The sequence below is a fragment of the Leptonotus elevatus genome, chromosome 14 (assembly GCF_054856555.1).
Source record: "Leptonotus elevatus isolate MCC_2025b chromosome 14, RoL_Lele_1.0, whole genome shotgun sequence".
Taxonomy (NCBI): Eukaryota; Metazoa; Chordata; class Actinopteri; order Syngnathiformes; family Syngnathidae; genus Leptonotus; species Leptonotus elevatus.
In genome coordinates, this window is record NC_141252.1 from 18,191,730 (window position 1) to 18,206,998 (window position 15,269).

Consider the following 15,269-nt stretch of genomic DNA (forward strand, 5'->3'; position numbering starts at 1 on the left):
GCATGCCTAGGTGGCGCTATTAAGTGTTTGTTTTTTGCATTTTCCCATTGGATATCATTAGTTCCAGTTTTCCATCTAAATTAATGGAGGGTACTGCATGTCTAGGTGGCGCTATTGAGTGATTTTTGTGTGAGCATTTTTTCCATTGAATATCATTAGTTCCACTTTTCCATCTAAATGAATGGAGGGTACTTTCAGATAACACGTTTCTATATAAATTTCAACTTGCTTCAAAAATTCACGCTTCCCAGGTTCAAGTGTTCTTTTTTTATTCATGTATCTTTCAACTACAATTAATACTTTATAATTTTCACATAATGTATCTTTCAATTTACTTCATAGGCATTCATTCAGCTTTGCATTCAGCTTCAAGCATTCCCACGCAATTTTGGCAGAAATTGCACTTAGTCTAATGTAATTAGCTATCACTAATATGAACTATATGAAGATCAGTACAAGCAAAATGGTGGACAAAGTGTTTTAAAATGCATTCTATGCAGTGTGTTGCCCACAAGTTTTCTTTTAAACAAGACTGATGCTGTATATGTATTTGGTTATTTAGCTGACATTTAAAAGTGTCCTCATCGACAGTCATTGTGATGACAGTCAAGTTACATTTCTTAAGAGATATAAAAAAATTGTGCTTGACATTTTGCTGTTATTGTGCAGAAAAATAAAGTTAATAAATACTCTATATCAGGGCCTTGGGGTCCTCACCCATCATGGGTTGCGAACAAACAACTATACTGTTGTATTATTGTTGGTCTAATAGAAGAAGAAAATTTTGGCAGGTCGCCTTAATAGGATGCACTCACATGTAATACAGATGCTGAAAAGGCAATGCCTGGGTGGTAAAATTATTTGCATTGCACAAACAAAGTCATATTAAAATAAAAATGCACTCAAATAGACCTGCACGTACTCCAGCATCTCACCACATTATAAAACATGCATGGTAGATTAACTGAAGACTCGTTCAGGTGTGAGCGGTGTTTGTCCTTTACCAATCTTCTAAATAATTGCATATTTGTATTTCTTGATGAATTCCCTTTCCAACAATACCTGATTTGTGAAGAAGTAGCGCCTGAGATATAAAGGTTCAAAGGAAGGTGACCGCACGCTCTTTTGCAGAAAATGTCAAAATTCAGCGGGCCCTAACTCCCAAACCCCTGCTCCAATTGACCCAAAAATTGAGATTTAGTGTTGTGCTATCACTATCAACAAGTACACCAGTTTTTTTCATTAGCAAATTAATTGGCAGGGAATCAAACCGGCTGTGTTTAATGGCACAAACGCCCATTTCTAACTGCACCTCTACTGTATACGAAAATACCAAAATAACTAAAACTCTGGTCTGGTACGGTGACCTGTCTGACTCTGCATGGGGCATTTTGAACCGAGCGTTGGTAATTTAAAATAATTTCAAACAAGGTTTTTAAGTACCTGCAAAATTATTTTTCCTTTCTCTGCCAAACTCATGAGTATTCTACAAGAGGTACTGTAGAGTAGTACTGATTTTGTTCCGTGCAAATTCAAAACCCTAACAGTTTTTTGTACAGTGCAGCAGTAAAATGGAACTACCTGCCATGGGAACTAAAAATGAGTGGATTTTTAAATATTTTTAAAATAACCCTCAAACTGGGGCTACAAAACCACACTTAAAAACTTAAAATAACCTTTTTATTCTTCTTAAATAATCAATTTTGTATTTTATGAGCTATTAAGTACCTGCTACTGTTGCCATTACTCTGTTTTAATATAAAAAAAACATGGTTTTAATTCAAGAAAAAACATTTTAATTAATTGTAATTATAGTTTTTACTTTATTGATTGACTATTTGAATTAAACTTATTAATTTTGTTGATGAAATGATGCTGCCCTTTTATGTCTTTATTTTTGTCCTGTGTGTCGAGGACCACACAGGAAATAAGCCCTCTGGCTTTATTGTGTTTTTATCCTCGGTAGTACCAGACAGTGATTGGAAGTGTGATTGTGTTCTCTGTCATCACCAAATAAAAAAATCATGTAAAAAATCTATTTTGCAGATGCTCGCAAGCCACTGCATGCAAGTCATTCATTCCCAGCCATTTTCGCTGAAGCAACCCCCTTCGCTCACGGCTGTTTTACTGGATGTTGACTGATTTTGCAAGGCCCACAGAATATTGTGTTATTTTGCTATAGAAACATAGAACTTACCAAAAGAAAGATTAACGACTCTTCTTTCATCAGGAAAAAGTATATTTCTATCTGTTTCCATTTTGCAGCAATTAGCATTACCCCGGGATTACACCGGCTGCGTGTGCGTTGCGTGTGCGTTGCGTATGCGTATGCGTTGCGTCTGCGTTGCGTCTGCGTTGCGTCTGCGTTGCGTCTGCGTTGCGTCTGCGTTGCGTCTTTGCTCCGCTCCGTCGGCGCAGCCAATTCGTTTAGGTTAAATCAAATGAAGTTAAATCAAAGGATCCAGTCCACCTCTATTTCTGCTTCATTGTTGAGCACAGACAAAAGTGTGTTTATCGTTGTTTTTAATGTCACATTATTGCGCGCGATCACGCGAGACACGGCAGGAAGTTGTCCACGACGGAGCTGCCGGACCGCAGCTGTGCGCAGCCGGTTAGTTTTGTCCATAAAATTTACGTGTCCGGAGCACGCAGTCAAGATGCAGCGGAGTGGAGATGCAACGCACACGCATGCGGTGTAATGGCGGGTTAGAATATAGCCAAGTTTCATCATTATTCACAAATCTGTTTAGAACTGTGGGTAAATCAGCTTGTTTGCATCATGGCCCTGGCTGATCTCTTGTACTCTGCTGCCACCTGCTGGCCGTTTGTGTAATTACTACCATTGCTTCACCCATTCTCTGCAGTTCAGAGGCTGCAGCAAAGCCTTCTGTATGCTCTAGCTTAAAAAAACAAAATGGTATATATATGTGTGTGTGTGGGGGTGTGTGTGTCTGTGTGTATTTGGGACGCTTAAAACATTTAAAATATAAATATTTATATGTTTTTGGGAGCAAATGAGAAAAAAAAAGGGCATTTTGGACCTCTGATAACCATAAACGATTAGGTTCATATTTATCCTGCGCTTGTGGGACATGGATTTTGCTATCAAATGTATCAGCCCCGAGCAGGCAGATTTTTATTTGGGATTCATCGCAGCCATTTCACCTTTTTGCAATGGGATTTCATTTTATTTTTAAGTACCTCTTTGTATTTATTTAGAGACTAACATATGCTGCAGTGTAACTCTTCTGCCGCAAGACAATTGTGTGTTATGTGATTTTATCTGAACAACACAACTTGATTGATATAATTAAATGCTTCATGGCAACCTGATACGGACCTATAATTGTGACCAAAAAAATGAGCGTCACTCATTGCAATCCAGAACAGACAGGCAGAGCGAGCGCACAGTGAATGATCCAAGGGGGTCATATTTTTAGATTGAGACCATATGGAACTTTGAAAAGGGTGTGACTGCAGGTATAGAGACGACTCTACTAGTCCACCAACCTGAGATCAATATTCAGCTCTCTGATAGAGTTGAGTTGACCTTTACTGAGAAAAGGGTGAAGTCTGATGGATGAGATGACAGTCAAAGGGTAATACAGGTAGAAGGAAAGCGAGACAATTCCAAACTAGATGCTGCTTGGCTGCTGCATGCACGCACGCACGCACGCACCCACGCACGCACACACACACACACACACACACACACTGTTTATTGATGTGATGGCTTTATTTGATGGAGGCAGAAAGGAATCACAGTAAAGTACAGTATTTATCAGCTATTATATACAAGGTTAGACCATGAGGTCATCAATAATCACAAATTATTTTTGCAGATTGCATTTTATGAAAATGGCAATGACAAATGTCATTAAAGGTGATGCAACAATAAAATAACAAGTGCAGAAATAGGAAAGAGAGGAAAGAAATACACTGCTGCACTGTAAGAAAAAATGGACTCTGCAAAGTCTATTATTATCTGTGCTAAGACAGGAAATGTCAGTTTTGGAGGGCATACTGTAATTGCACTTAATCTAAAGTCTGCACAAAACAGCACAGAAACAGAAATACATTTTCAATGTTCATTGAATAACCATGGTAATGACACACTGCATATTATGATTTGTTTTCATTAGTAGAAATGCCAGGACAGTCAGCTAAGTAACAATAATGAAAAAATAACATTAAACTTGTTGCTGTTTCTGCTAAAAATTTGAATTGGTCGTACAGTACTTCACAAAGGTTTTGCTATTTGGTGTGTCACTCTTGTACTCTATCTGAAGTTTGAAGTTGTACTAAACTAAATAAATAAAAAAAAAGGAAAGAAAGGAAGGTCAAACAGATTGACGTAATCATAAAGTGACTAAACGTCCTGTTTTTCCTGGACATGCCCACTTTTTTACATCCTGTCTGGGTGTCCAGGGGCGTTTTATAAATTTATGAAAATGTTTGTTTTTAACTCATTTACTCCCGAAAACGTATAACAACATTCTATTTTAAAATTGCCATTGTGACAAAAACATATTTATATATTTTTTTAACGTTATTTTTTTAGGGATAAGCGAGTACAGCATCTGTATCTGTATTTGTTTGACCATCTAAATTATCTGTCTCTGTATGTAGACTGTGCGTGGCATAAACCGGATGTGGGCGTGGTTTAACCAGATGTAGGTATGGCTTAACAAAATGGGTGGGGCTTAGTAACAAATTGAAAAGAAAAAAAATAGTTTGAGATCGATATGGGTTGATCAAAAGTTTCTATATATTGTTTTTTATTGAAAAACTATTGACAAAACAGCCTAATAAAGATTAAAATCAATGTTTTTGAATTATTGTTCAAGAAAAGGTTGTCAAAGCTCTTTTCCCCTGTGTTTTCAACAGGGTTGTGAATAATGATGAAACTTAGCTTTATTCTAATGCTAATTACTGCAAAACGGAAACAGATGGAAATATACTTTTTTTTTCCCACTGAAAGAATAAACTCTAATCTTTCTTTTGGTATGTTCCATGTTTTTATAGCAAAAGAACACACTATTCTGTGGACCTTGCAAAATCAGTCAAAATCCAGTAAAATAGCGGGAGCGAAGGGGGTTGCTTCAGTGAAACTGGCTGGGAGTGAATGAGTTAATTGCATTACAAACGGGTGTTGGAGTGTACCCCGCCCTCCTCACACAAAAAGAAAAAAGAAAAAAAAAGGTTGATCGTGATAACAAAAAACGTTGGGCCGAGAACATTAAGTCATTTATTCTTTTGTCAAGTAAGGCTTCAAAAGAGAGTAATGTTTTTGATTTTCTACAGAGGAGGCATACGGTAAAGTAAACTTTGAGTATTATATAAGTATTTCGAGGCAGTGTCCTCTTTTATTGAAAATTAAAATGTAGTCACCCTACTTAATCATGATGTGGAACCAAAAATATAATTCTGATCCAAATATGTCATACAGACTGTCCCTTTTGAGTTATATTTATTATTCTCATATGTCATTACGAATGAATGACTACTGCCCAAATATTGGCTGGCTGTATCATAATGTCGTTCCCTATCTTATTGCATCCAACAATTTGCTTGAGTAATGATTCAGAACTATTTTTTTTTTTAAACATACATTAGCCCACATATAACGGATCCTATTATACAGCAGACCACATCTCAAGCACCAGTTGAATCTCTACATCCTCCAAAGACCCTTTGTAAACTGTGTTCTTCTTACCCACACTGTTCACATCAAAAGTGGCACCCACATCCCAACACACCCGAGACATACCTGCTTTGTACAAGATGCAACGCCAACACAGACAAGTGCGGAAAGATTGCTCAGGAGGCAACTCTAAAGCGAAAAACACATCACATCCCTGGAAACTTTCCGCCAGAGGGAGAATAAAGCTGCACTTATTTGAGGCAGGAATCACTGAACTACAGCCAACAGTTGCAGCCAAGCGAGGAGCATTACTTGACTTCAAAAGGGTGCCTTCAAAAAAAGACACAGATGCCCAGTGGATTGCACGAATGAGCCAGAGGCAATTGGCTGAAGCTTTGTCAGAACATGTCGAGTTCCAGAGAGTGATGTCCACGGTAGTGATATCCATGCAGTGTACGGGGGAGAAAAGCTCAGGCATACCAAGCAATCTTGCTCTGTTCATGGAAAAACTCATGTAATTCAGCTGTTGTGGAGTGTGACACAAGGAAAGCGAGCCAAAAAAGAACAGGTTGAAGACCACAATGTTTTCCATGATATTTTGATAACACATTAGTTAGGGATGTTCACATGTTACAAGGATATCAGATATAATAGATGTTCAAGCCATTTGTTTACTGTTGTTTATGTGGAGAGCAAACTATTGACTCAACTCGTCTTCGACTACATCTCCACAGTATGTGAACTGTGTTTGATTGTTGTTCTGTGGTTTCTGTATTGTGTATCTGTCAAGAGAATCTTACATTTTCTATTACACTTCCCAATTTTGTTTTTTCTGTGTTTAGATTCTGATATTTCATCTTGTATATGTTCTGTCACGTAAAAAAGTGTGGGTGAGGACATAAGTGCAGGGAAGCAGAGTGATGAGGCAGAGGTGAAGTCAAATATGGCTTTTAATTGATCAAAAACAAGGCAGGGAACAAGGCACAGTCCAGAAAAACAAAAACGTCCAAAATCTTGGCGTGGCAAAAACGTGGGGAAACGACAAGGCTTGATATAAACATGTAGCAACAGCAAACAAATGAACAATGAACCAACAAGAACTAAACCAAAGACATTGGACTAAATCAGTGGTGGGCAAACTCGGTCCTCAAAGGCCGGCGTCCTGCAGGTTTTGGTGGTTTCTCTGCTGCAACGCAGCTGATTCCAATCAACAGGATCATTACCAAGCTTATGCAGAGCTTGCTGATGAACTGATCAATATCAACTGTGTTGGAGAAGGGAAACATCTAAAACCTGCAGGACTCCGGCCCTCGAGGACCGAGTGTGCCCACCCCTGGATTAAATACACATTAATTACACAACAAGGGACACCTGGACAAGACACACATGGCTGGGGGCACCGATTGGCTGACACAAGAGGGAGAGTAGACAAGCAAAGGTGGACAAATTCACACTTAACGAGACAAAGGAGAAACAAGGAAAACACAACAAAACAGACCACAATGAACCAAAAGCAAACAACACAAAAAGCAAACAAACCAAAAACAACCCTAAACCCAAAACATGATATGTTCATTCCAAGACTAAAACTTCGCTAAAGAAAAAAAAAAAGAGAGCTGTCAAACGATTACATTTTTAAATCAGATTAATCAAATTTTAGAATTTTGATTAATCATGATTAATCACTTAATTAAAAAAGGTTTTCATCAACATTTTTTGCCCGCCAAATTTGAAGAGCACCTGTTACAAGTTAATTATTTCTAAATGTAATGTTATAGGATGTCTTCAACATGTTTTGATCCACTGCACAGTACACTTTCATCCTCCTTTTTCTAAGCAATTAATTACTTGCAAAATTTAAAATGACCCCAAAATAATTTTGCCCAATGTTTTGACTAGAACAAATATTAGGAGTGTGATACACAAACATTTATTAAATGCTTCACATTAAACCAAGTAGTTATGTTTATTGCTCAAACACAACCTGCGCTACCTTCAACGTAACCATCAGCTGTCAAGCAAAAGGATCCTCTGCAGTCAAAATTAATTGTGTGATTAATTTGCATTAATACATGATTAATGCGACAGTTTTTTTTATGATTAATCAATGAGTTAACGCTAAAACTAATCTGTACTCACCTGTAAATAGTCTATTTTTATTTTTTGGGCAGTATAACTGAATTCCATGGTATGTTTTATTTTGTTTTATATTTTTAAATTGCTGTAAACTGTGTAACAATTATCTGATTCTGATTCGAAATTAATTTTAATATAAAATTTGAGTCTCCTTCAATGAATGAGTCAATTGATTATTAATTTAATAATGAACAAATATTGATTTAATAATTAATTGGACCGATTTCCCTTACAACTGTATATTGTCTTGCAACATTACAACTTGGTGTAGGTTTTATGTCATATACTGGAAATGTAATATTGGATTCTTGATTTTGAATTGTGTAGCTTCATAGGCCTTTTTAATTGATGTACTGTATAGTTCACATTTTATATTGTACTGCAATGTTGTGGAAAAGCCCAACAGAGGACTGGAGTTGAAAATTAGCATGAGCTATAGCCTCTATATCCATCACATCAGTTGCAAGTTTGTAACTGCTTGACTGCATTGTCCCTGTCAAATAAAGATTTGGCCAGGAAAGCTGATTCTGAACAACTTTTACTTACAGTATTAGCAGTAAATTAGTGGTGCCAGGTATCAACTTGTGCAGCAGTGGTAGTTGGAATTTACAACATTTCTGCAATGCTTTATAAATAATGAACAAGGTAAAACTTTTGCCATCACAAAACTTTTGTAAAGGAACGAATTCCAAGACTTTGCTGTGTGTATTTACAAAAGTTTACTGTTTACATGATGTTCATGGACATCATTTTACCATAGCAATGCCCTTTTAAAAGGTCAGTTACTTTTACACATGAATAGCAGAGACAATAGGAGGGCAGCAAATACTTTGGATGTCATTTAACAAAATGGCACATCCATACATTCTGACAGTAGAAAAGAGCAAAGCAAAAAATATAAAAACATGCACAATACTACCTACAAAAAGCTATAGACACAAATAATGAGTATGGTGCACTTTGACTGCTGTTTTCTTTTTCTAAGCAGGAGTAGAAAAAAAAGATTACAACAAACATTTTTAAGAGTTCTTATATAAACATATATAACCATTTTAACACTTTTTTTCTACAAAGCTCATTAGTTGTTGGACATATTGAAAAAGCTCCATGTGATAAATATATTCAGTGGCCTAATTAACCTTGAGAATGCCCCAATATGCACTTTCTGCAGTTACTGGAAGCTTGTTAGAACACAACAGCTAACTTTTAGAGTATACCCTGTTCACTGCTATTTAACAAGATGGTGGACTATAGAAGGAATCTGAATTTGGGACTACATTTAATTGGAAGTTTCAGTGGGGGGAAAGCAATTAAAATATTTATATATTTAACAAGGAGAGCTCATGAAAGAACAAAATTTTTCTTGAATGACTCAAAGTTGCATCACCGATTTTTGTGACGTGGCTTTATTAGCATAAACCAGCAAGAATAAGTGCTCGGTGGAATCCTGCAGGGAGCAGACAGATCACAACCATAGATGAAAGATGACGCCACTTTGATGACTCTCTCGGATCATCCTGATGAATGGATTGGTGGAAAGGAGATGCATTGCATGATGATGTCTATAAGATCCAGCAGATATTGGTGGCATGCATTGATGGGAAACACTGTGATATTTTAGAGAACATCATCTAGCAATCATTGGCTAGTCCTGAAAGAGGACCCCAGAAGTGACACTGGTACCAGGCATTTTAGCGTGTAGGAATGTTAATCACAGTATCATCGGAGGCGAAAGGTCCATAGGTGTGTAAGTTGGACAGGCAGGGAAGGAAGGAAGAACCAGGCAGTCGTGCAGGTGTAATCAAGAACACTGATCAAAATCAAGGTAGCAGCACATACACATATGCGGCGACGAGGAGGGGTTCGGGACTAGCTTAAGTCTTGCAACTGGTCTCAGCTCCAAATCAACTCTTGAATCTTGCACATCCAGTACATGGACACATACACAGTCGGACGAGCACAGTGTGCCGAGATAGCAAACCTGACAAGAACAGTAGCTATATATTTGTAATTTTGACCAAGCAACCAGCCATCACTGACACATATTTATTTGGTGGGACTGAAATAAAAAGTGTTCATACAAGAAATTGAAAATAGAAAATACATTAAAAGAGATGCCCTAGTTTTGACTATTGTCTTCAGTTATTATAACATCGCTACACAGTAAATTTCATATAGTAAATTGTATGGTAAAAAAGTCAATTTTCTATCCCAGTCTAAACAGAGTAAACTTACACTTGGAAGAGAGTAAAATTTGAATAAATAAATAAAATAGGGCTGTACAATACGATACCACTTTTTTTTACACGATACGATAGTGAAATCTTCAGTACTCACTGATACCAAGTGCCGATACCATTTGTACTTATGATACATAAAATTTATGTATCATAAAAACAATGACAGATAATATTTAAAAAATGACATATCTATCCCAACTATATGGCAATTTTCCTTAAAATTTAATGAAATGAATGGCAATTAAAAATTGTATTTGCTCATAAAAGTCATTTTGCATATAGTGCACAACTAAATGATTATTATAATTTTTTTAAAATAGATAAATAAGATGAAACAAATAATCTAGTCGCCAGTCAATCAATCAAAATATGTGGTTGTACAACTTATTTTTATGGAATACAGTGATGTGCAAAGAATTCAATTCAATACAATAGGGCTTCAAGTAATTTAGTAATATCTACCATGTTAAGAATTGATCAAGCTGTTTAGTGTGTGACGTTTAATTATATTTTGTTTTGAAATCCATGCTATTAATTTGGAAGGCTGCTCTGTGTAGGAAATAGTTAGGGAAACGAAAAAGCCACATTACAAATATAATGTAGTGTTTATAAGAGCTATAATTAGTGTCTGTGAGAACGGAACGGCACCGTTCTATTTTTAGCACTGCAGTTCATTACGTTACGTTAACAAGGCAATTAAACGCGGGGCAAACGTAAACGAGGCAATTCAACACGGCAAAGTTACGAAAACTGCACAAACATATATGAACCACAGATATAGGTGATATTACTCACAACGAAATAACTTACAAATTTGAAACATCATAAATTTAAACTTAATTAGTTTCCATTGCATTTTTAAATGAAGGGCACCATCTAGAGGAGTAAAAAAATGTTGCAAGGGCTTCATGAGGCAATTTGGTCAGTTTTAAGGGTTTGTTAAGTGATGATCTTTTAAATGTAATGGTCTTCAAATTATATTACACAAGGAGGAAACATTCAGTATAAATCCGTTTTACTTTTATTCGTGAAGTACATTTTAGAGCCTGTACTTTTTTTCTTTTACTACAGTAATTATGTGAATGAGTATTTTTACTTTTACCAAAGTCATTATGCAAATAATTGTACTTTTACTCAAGTACAGAATGTCAGTACTTTTCCCATCTCTGGTCTCCCAAGGTTCTGAAATGTATCGAAGTAATACATTTGCTATTCAGGAAGAATCACAGAAGTATGAACGTGTAACTAGACTGTACAAGTCAGAAGAAGTTAGAAGAAGATTCCTGGAACCAAAACACAGAGAAGTAACCAGAAAACAAGAGTGATGGAAGGAAAAGGAAGGGAACCTGCTGAGGTGTATCAAACAAAGGGGTTCAAGGCCATGAGATGCAGTCCGTGTGGTACCATTTCTCCTCTTTCCCATTAAACATTTATCCCACTCTCCCATTTCTGCTGTGCAAGCATTGATGTGTACATCCCGAAAGTGATTGAAAAAGTGGAAAGGCGCTGATGGCAGGGATAACAGAACGCATTTGTGAATGTGCTTATGGCTTCTGTCTCGTCTACCATTTTTAGTGTCTAGAATACAAGTATAAAAATAAAATAGTCAGTTCTTTTATGAAATTACAGCAATTTAACCTCACCGAAATTCAAGACACCATCTTTTCAATAGCCAAGATTACCTGGAGAGTGTGTCTGCTTTTCATTGACTTCACGTCAGCTTTCAAAATCTATCATTTTGGTTTACAACCTACACACACTAGGACTTCAATCAACCGCAGACTCAGGATCTGTGGCGTTTTCTCCTCCATCAACGCCCTCAGCACTGGCTCTCTTCAGAGCTGAGTGCTTATAGCCCCTTTTTCTTCACGATGACTGTTAACGCTAAAACTCAGTGTCTCATTGTTAAGTTTGCAGACGTCACAGCTGTAGTAGGATGCATCACCAATGCGGAGGAGTCTGTGAAAGACCTTGAAAGCCGGTGCGTGATAGCAACCTCTGCATCAGCGGGAAGAAGACCAATTACGACGCTTGCTTGTGCTGATTGAACTATTTGATCATTTATTGCTGGTGGCTACCAGGCCCTCAATAACCAATTTCTTCGGAAACATGGACATCTATTTATCTGAATGACAGTTAAACACCATGAATCATTGAAAGCAGTCAAATACAAAAGTAAAAATTATGAGTTGAATAGTTTCCCAGTAGATATCTTCTGTGCTAATACTAATTAAAAAAAAAAAATCTTATTTTGCTTTTCTTTTCTTTTACCTGACTGAATAGAATATAAAAATGTAATTGCAGTGATACATTTAATCAATGTTTTACTCTTCAGCTCATTGTTTTTATTTATATTTTGTCTCTGCATGGAATTTAAGGCCTGCTAAATATATAAAGGTTTTTTTTTGTTTAAGACCAACCACGTGAAGATAGTGCAATCAAAATTGTTAAATGCCTGATTTTGTTGTGTGGTGTGCTCTGATAACCCCAAGAACAGCACGCCACACACTTAAAGATTTCACCAGCGATCGAGAAGCTAGTCCTTCAAGACTAAATCTGGTGTGATCAAACTTGATCTAAAAAAATAAAATTAAAATAAAGAAGAAAAAGCAATGCAAGAAACATATCTCAGCATATGCATTTGGCTGCAAAATGCCTACATGTGTAGCGGTAAATTGCACAAATCGCCAGTTTAAAGGCTGTGGACGAACATTTGACCTGTAAGTATGATTGAAATGGAAATAAATTGAAAGATGAAAGAAAAATATGTTGTTGTTTTTTAAGATGAAAGAAAAAGAGTGTACAAACTGTCCACTTGTTATACATAAGCCGCGTTTGCGCCCCAGGAACTTTGGGGTAAATTTGCGGGGCCAGCCCCATATGTGCGCGTCTCCACTGCAGGAGCCTTCCCAACCGGGCCACATTTACAGGAACTTACGGGGACGAGCGGAGGTCCTACTCGAGGATAGGTACTCCGTCAACCCAATAAAGTCCCGATCGGGCTTTTGTGCTGATTGGCTAAAAATTATTTAGTATAAAAAATGATCTTACCTTCATGCGCAACGATGATGCATTCTCGGCTTAAGTATTTTCCACCAAAACAATTCTCTTAATAATCCTTTGCCTATTTTCGTTCCACTCTACTGTTCACATTTTTCATCTAGTTGCCGTCTCCTCTCACTCAAACCATCTATCCACGCCCAAAAAACAGCAAACGCCACAAGTTTTTCTCTTTCCTCGTATTTGTTCTGATTTTTGCGGCGCTGTGCTGGGTGACGTCAAAGAAATCGTCGCAAGGCGATTACGTGTCGATCGAAACTCGTGACTTGCGAGTCAGCCTTTTCAAATACTCATCTAAACGCTCTCCTCTCACCCAAACCATCCATCCACGCCAAGTACATAAAATAAAAAGCAGAGAAAAACAGCAACCACCTAACGTTTTATTCTTTCATCGTTGTGATTTTCGTCGCGCTGCTTGGGTGACGTCACGGGAGAAACCGTCGCACGGCGTTTACGTTTTAATCGAAACTCGTGATGTCGCGAAAAGGGGTCGTACTCCGCAGTGGAGACACCGCCACAAGCGGAAGGGCTGAGAGGACCGTTCCTGTGAAAGTCCCCATACCCTAACGTCCTGCGGTGGAAACGCGGCTATTGTGCCTAAGCCCTATTTTAAGAGCCTACAAGCCATATGAAAATATAATATTTATTTATTTATTTTTACTTATTTGTGTGTTGTATTTGTTTTAAAAGGCAGCATTTTTTTATTTATTTTTCAGTTATTTCTTGTTAAAAATAAAAAACTTGAAGAATGCTGACGTGATTTTTTTAAAAATATCGATAAGAATAACCGTAAAACCCCGCTTTTTTTCTCAGACTATAATCGTACACCAAAATCTGAAACTATCGCACCCCTACTTTTGTTTTTGCTACACCAACTTGTCAGATGGGTCAATAATAGGCTATAAAAACAATGTGGACAGTCAGCCTCTGATTTGAGGAGGAACGCAGTCTTAGCAATGCCGACCATTGTTCTTGTTGGCACTGAAAAAATAAGACGCATGAAGGGCAATCTTATCAATCAGACATACCAATAGCACAATATAAAATGACAGAATCATTACAGAATTGAAGTTGTCTCTAAACACACAACCACACACATTGCTTTGTGCATGTGTGTAATGCTGTTGTAAACACACCTTTCGAGAGACAGCAAAAACACACTCATAAACATACGCGCTTTGTTTGGTCACACGGAAGCATAAACAAGATGGGTGATTGTGGCCTGGCTTGTCTTGTTCGGCGCAGTGTGAATAAGAGGCTTGCAGAGGAGGCTTATCTGTTTGGCAATACATGTACATGTACATATACAAACACACTCACACACAGGCACACACACACGTCAACACACTTTGAATGCTTATCTGACCTGAGGTAGATAACGTTGCAAGGCGCAAAGGCAGGAGCAAATCTTACCATGAATAGAACATCTATCTCGCTTTGGGGACTCATCACAGATGTACGGTTCCCTAGGTTACAGAGCAGATGCTATGACTTGAAGCATACAAAGCATTTGGTAGAAACAGCACGGTGTGTCTGGCGGCATGCACCAGCAACAAAAGACATATGGCAGAGCTCACTGGTAAAGGGAACATTTTTGGGGCGGTTGGGGGGCAGAGCTAACACACCTACAGGAGAGTTTGTCTAACAAACCGGTAAATAACAACTCAGAATTCAACATCAAGGATTATATAAATACAGTTCTAAAGTGACAGAAATACAAATGCAGAATCTGAATCTAAAGCATCCCTAGCCTGCGACTGAAAAGGTCAGCAGCAACTCCTTCTGAAGGGCGGTTTTGAAACAGAAATAGGAATATCTAGTACAAGGAGGAATGATAGTGTAGTGGTTCATTGTTAATACACAAGTTAGAGAATCTGGGTTCAAAACTCAGCTCAGATCTTTTACATTGGATTCTACCTGCAGGCCAAAACATACATGTTCACTTGGCAGTTTTAAAACTGCTCACAAGATTTGAATATAGCCTCACTTCACCTCCCAATCCCTTCCCTCGTCAAGTCTCTGACCAAATCCACAACTCTCACCGATATACAAAAGTTGTGCCCTCTAAACAAGATGACATTAAAGTAGCACTAAGGAAATTTCAACCTTCATAAAATATTTTCATAACTCTTCTGATGGAATATCGATTTATAGTAGATTACCTATGGTCTTTATTATTTTTATTGGCA